We start from the raw sequence: 6,000 nt of genomic DNA on the forward strand, positions 1-6,000 counted from the left end.
TCCCAAAAGCTCTACATGTATTCACAAGGACTGTTATCTATCTAAGTAGATATAGTTAATCAAAAGACAGATTAAGGTTGAAATGCTGTCTTGAGAAATCAGAATGTAAAAGAATTACAGAATCATAGATGAGGAAACCATCTCTACCAAAAAAAATTAAATGAAAGGGGCAATTAGGTAGCAGGTAGGTGGCACAGTGGATAGAGCATCAACCTTGAAGTCAGGAGGATCTGAGTTCAAATGTGGTCTCAGACACTTAACACTTCCAAGCTGTATAACCTTGAGCAAATCACTTAACTTTTTTTTTTTTTTTTTGCTGAGGCAATTGGGATTTAATGAGTTACTCAAGATCATACAATTTCCTTTTTTTAATGAGCAATATAATTTATTTATTTTTATTTTTTTATTAAAGCTTTTTATTTTTCAAAACATATCTGTGGACAATTCTTCAACATTAATCCTTGCAAAACCTTGTATTCCAATTTCCTCCCCTTCTCCCATGCCCTCCCCAGATGGCAAGTAGTCCAATATATGTTAAACATGGTAGAAATATGTTAAATCCAATATATGCATACATATTTATACAATTAGTATGCTGCAGAAGAAAAATCAAATCAAACCATTAAAAAAAAAATGTTGAATGATTTGACTAACCAAGGTAAACATACATAGGATGAGCTTCAGAAGTAAGATTTGAACTTAGGACCAACTTAGGACCTCTGACTCCAGAACTAGGACTTTTCCCACTAGTAATGTGGTTAATATACTACAGTTGATCACATTAAGAAAAGTGTTCTTGTATAAGTGTGAAGACTAATGAAATTTCAAACCACAGAATCTCAACATAAGTGACTAATAAAAATGCATCTTAAAAACTATTACAATTATTACATGGATAGAAATGAGAATAGGTAAAACTTTCTGGAAAATCTAATTCAAATCAAAAAATTAAAGTGAAGTAAAATTAAAGTGATGATAGAAAAAATGGCAAATATCCTAATATGGCTATTAGGGCAAATCAATGGTTTTGCATAAATCACTTTAACAATGTCTAGAATGCAAACATTACAAATAAGTCACATATATATGTAAGGCAACATGGTGTAATCAACAAAGAATTGGGAGTGAGAGTTGGGAAAACCTCAGTCAAGAATTCTCCCTTTGACACATTCTAGGGACCTTACATAAATAATTTAAAATCTCAGTGCCCTCAGCAATCAGTTCAACACTAAAAATACAAATATAGCCAACAAATCACATGTATGACTATGTAAGGTAGTTTACTGGATGGAGCTAGTTACAGTGACCTGGGGTAGAGTTCTGCCCCATACACCCTTTAAATGACCCTATGCTAGTCATTTAACCTTTTAGTGCCCACCGAAATTTAACACTGTATCTTGCAGAAGTACCTCCAAACTGGAGTGTTAAGAGAAATTTCCTCCAAATTCCCTATGCCAATAAAATCAAAGATCTGATTAAAAAAAACAAATGCCTTTTTGAGAAAATCACCTCTTAGAAAACAAAGGAGTTTGTTTAGTTGAATTTCCACATAAATAAGTCCAAGAGTAACTTTCATGGAAAAAAATATAAAGAGCTCAAGACAATTCCTTGAGGAAAAAATTCTCAGCTTAGCCACTATTGTCTAGTTGTGTAATCAACATGGCTTTTTCATACATAAAACGAAGGGATTAACTTCTAAAACAGATTCTTTTCTGGGTCTCAGGGATGCCTTTAGGTGGTCAAGTGAAACCTACAGACCTCTTCTTAGATATGATTGTTAAGGTATAAAATAAAAAACTTTAGATGACAAGAGAAACCATTTATATTGAAATGCAGTTATAAAAAAATTTTAAGAACTAATTCAACCAATTTTTAATGTTCTCTGTAAATGATATTTATTACATGTGTGTTTCTGATAGGTGTCAGAAAACAGGAAAAATTATATTCCCCTAATATTACTTTATTTGCTATAGACAATCTGTTTATTATCACTGAACAGAATAGTGTTGACCTAAACTTAAATCTTAGATGAGTTAAAAAGAATCTGGCTTGGAAAATGATATATATTAAACAAAATCAATTTGAGGTTCTTTGAGAAAATAAGAAACATTTAAAAGTACATAATTTTAAAAGAATTTTGTGTTCACTGCTTTTCACATCATTCTTCCATAATATTCATGTTAGCTTTCCTTTAAACAGTAAATGAAGGCAACTCAAAAATATATCTAATGCCTGATCTTAAGCATCTGTAGATTTGCTTTAAACAGTAGATTAGCCTGGGGAAACATCTTAAAGTTATTATATAAAAGTTAACCTAGTCTGTGATCCAAATTTTCTTTTCTGAGCTCAAACATCTCCTTTATCACCCTTTCAAAGCTAGAGGTAGACAATGCCTTTTGCTGTTGTTCTCCAAAATTGAAGATCTGTTTTCTTAGCGGGAAAACTATCAAAATTTCATTCTGAAGATTACATTCAAAAGGACTCAAGAATCAAGAAAAATACTGCCCACAACTATTCATTTTCCTAAATATTAAAAAACGAAGCTTGGCATTACCTAAGGATTTTTAAAAAACACTCAAAATGCCTTACTACTATACTGAATATTGAACTGCACTTAGAAATAAACCATCCTTGTCATAGGCATCTCCTGAGCAAACATATTATTTGTACTCACATCTATTTTTTAACTTCCCACAGTGCCTAGTTTTCTGCCAGAAAAAAACTACTACCTACTTACCTGTAAACAGATTAATTTTCCAGATGCATGCTGTTCCTAATCAATAGGAACCTTTTAGTTTTTTTCTCCCACTAAAATTAATGCCCTTTTCTGGTTGAAAAATTTCTCTAAAATGCATGCTGCTGGCCTGTCTCCTTCCTATCTTGTCTGCCTTTAATAGCCCACACATCCATAATCTCTGTAACGGTCTGATCTTTTTCACACAAATCTAATAAGAACCTGAGATACATTCAACACGTATTTTCTTAATAATATATCTTTCAGACAGATAACCAAAAAAAGTACTATGAAATGTAATTTTTTTTTCTACACGAAAACGATTTTTTTTTCTCAAATATTTGTCAAATAGAATCAGATGCCAGGCTCAGACGCCTGGACGTCCCCTAAAGGGAGAATTCTCACTGATGGGCAGAAGAAGTAACTTCTAGATAAAGCTTTAGTTCCAAGTCTTTAATGTACTTAATATATATCAGCGAAGTGAAACCCTGAAATGCCTTGTTCCCCTGGGCTCCCCGGACTCTGGGAGAAGTAAACAGGTATAGATACAAGCAGTCTTTAAAGCTGGGGTCTCCTCTTTTGGTAGTTCCCTTAGCTCTTCAATCCTGAGGGATGGTGGAGTGGGTAGCAAGAAATCCAAAGTCCCAAACTTCCGTCCCGCACAAAGCAAGGGAAGTTCACCTGGTTCCTCCTGCCAGTCTCCCCTTCTCTCCGACCCAAGCAAAAAATCCAGGCGCATCTCCCAATATATCCAATGGTTTGAAACCCGGCATTTCTACTACGGAGTCTCAGTTGCTACCAAGATCCCAGCAAAAAAAAAAAAAAAAAAAAAAAAAAGGTAAAGTACATCGGTGTTTGCCGGGGGAAGTAGGGGGATAGGCGCGGGGGGAGGGGGGAGGAGGGGGAAGGTAAGGTGGGCCCTTTCCCTTCCGGAACTAATCCCCTAGACGGGTTCAACACAACAAAGAGAAATTTTAAATCGTATTACCTGCATTGCATCAGCCAAAATCTCGTTTAGGGTTAGAGAGAGGGGGAGAATTGGGGAAGAGATCGGATCGAATCCATCCCATCCACACCGCTCCTTCCTCTCTTCCCCCACCTCCCAGACACCTCCCCTGCAGATTCCGGAGAGAACGCACCCCGAGTCAGAACACATTAATACCCCCGCACATATGCACACTTTAGAGAGTGGGGAGGTCTGACAGTCAACACCTGCTCACCTAAAGTCTAATCTTATACTATCTTGTCCCCCCCCCCAAGAAAAATCACGAGTGTTAAAGGTTTGTCCTTCCCTAAAGTCCCCATCCCACACACATTTTACCTTAAAGCGTTCCCTCCCTCCGGACGGCGGGGGGGAGGGGGGGAAGAGAGGGGGAAGGGGGGAAGGCGGCCTTCAGCATCTTTCCCCCACACACACCTCCATTCACCTTAAGCCTCCCCCGCCCCGACTCTGGAAGCACATAGCGAACCAGGGCCTCCGCCTCCTCTCCCGAAAGCGATGGGGACAAGGCCTTTACCTACCCAGACAAACCACTCATCCCCTGTAGAGGATGGAAAGGTAGCCGGCCTCAGCCCAAAGGGATAAAGGCCGCAGGGGAGGAGCCGCGCCGCGGTTCGGGCCGCCGCCCCCCTCCCGGTGTCCCAGGCCCTTCAGGCGCCCAGGCCGCAGGCGGCATCCCCGGCCGGCCCCGTTATCCCGCGGGCTGCATCCCCGACCGGCCTGTCCCCGACTTCTCTCACTCACCGAGCCGCGACGACGGGGGCAGGCGGGCTAGCTTGCTCGGGTGGCGGCTGCAGGGCTCTCCCTGCTTCGGTCCCCCGGCAGCAGCCTCGGCGGCTGGGGCGCGGGCTCAGGCGGCGGCGGCGGCGGCGGCGGCGGCGGGGATTCGGCCTCGGTTCTCGGACGGCGCTGGACGCTGGGGATAGGGAGGCCCCGGAGGAGAGATGCGGTCGTCGCCGCCGCCGCCGCCGCCGAAGATGTTCTGGGCTCGGGGTGCTGATGCTGGGCTCCGGAGGCTAGTCTTCGTCACGGCCGGCGCCTTCTCAGAAGCTGCTGGAGCTACCCGGGCTGTGCGGCGATCTCTCTTTCCCACTGTCCCTCTGTCTGTCTGACGGTCTGCCTCTCCCCCTAGCTCAATCGCTCCCCTCCCGAATCTGCGCAGCAACCGGACACCGTCCCAACCTCACTTCCGCCCCAGATGGGAGGGAGAGAGGGAGAGAAAAGGGGAGGGGCGGAGGGGGAGAACAGAGTGACTCCGGCTCGCGCCAGACACCGCCCTCTCCTCTAGGCACGTGACCAAGGGCGCCCTCCCTCCCCGGGCCTCGGACGAACCTCCGGGGCAGCTCCCCTCCCCCTACGGAGCCTGCAGTCTGCCCCGCTGGGGTTCACAGCGAGCTTCTCGGTGTGCCCGGCCCTCTGCTAAGAGGGCTGGAGAGGGAGACCGTTGCACAGCCGTGTTGCTCTCTGCCTGTTGTCATTGGCTGTATGTGTGTGTGTGCGCGCGCGCTCGTCCGTGTCTCTGTGTGTGTATATATGTATGCGTGTTTGCGCGCGCGACTGTCATTGTCACCCTAGCCCCTTAGAAAGTGCCGGGCTTTTACGTAGGGGTAGCGGGGTGTGCAAAGGAGGAGAACGTGATTCCGAGTCTCCTGGGCTGGACTTTCATTTTCTTCCTTTCCCTCTGGGCAGAACGCATTGTCTCAGAGATGTCCCGGACGCTGACTTTTCCCTTCCCCTCCTACGTGCCCTATGCGCCCCTTACCCATTCCGTTCCTATTATCTCTTCCTGTCTGTTCCCCCTGTTTCTCTCTCCTCTCCGGTACAGTACCGAACAGTCATTCTCCATATCTACCTCCCCCTCTGAGCAGATCTGCAGCAAACCCTTCTTCGGCGCTCTTTGCCAAGTCCCCATAGTCTCCGGCGGAGTCGGGTCCCAAGTCTCCCACCTTCGAGATTTATGGCAAATCACTTAACCTTTCTTGAACCTGTTCCTCCCCTGTAAAATGGGGGTGATGGTGATAAGGCAGTTCCTATCTCACAGCCCACGAGACCAATGAGAATGATTGGAAAATTGTATTTAATCTAAATAAATGCCAAGGCATACATTTATTCTCTTTCAAAGATGTTTCAATAAATATTTTATTACAAGTTTTACAGTGAATAGCAATACAACTAATTTTGTTTAATGACTTTTATATTTAAAAATGGATTAATTTCAAGTCAGAGTATTTTAGTATTTTAAGCTTTTCATGTTTAAGTTTTAAGT

The 6,000-nt window shown here is 43.5% G+C and overlaps 1 protein-coding gene across 1 annotated transcript in view; it reads right to left on the reverse strand.

Annotated features, from left to right (window-relative positions):
* Window positions 1–4,949, reverse strand: part of FAM168B (family with sequence similarity 168 member B) — a 43,426-nt gene extending 38,477 nt beyond the window's left edge. The window contains exon 1 of the mRNA XM_074301695.1: window positions 4,479–4,949. The gene's annotated coding sequence lies outside the window, so the exon portion shown is untranslated. The remainder of the gene's footprint in view (window positions 1–4,478) is intronic.
* Window positions 4,950–6,000: the final 1,051 nt, after the last annotated feature.

Source organism: Sminthopsis crassicaudata, chromosome 3, assembly GCF_048593235.1.
Source record: "Sminthopsis crassicaudata isolate SCR6 chromosome 3, ASM4859323v1, whole genome shotgun sequence".
Lineage (NCBI taxonomy): Eukaryota > Metazoa > Chordata > Mammalia > Dasyuromorphia > Dasyuridae > Sminthopsis > Sminthopsis crassicaudata.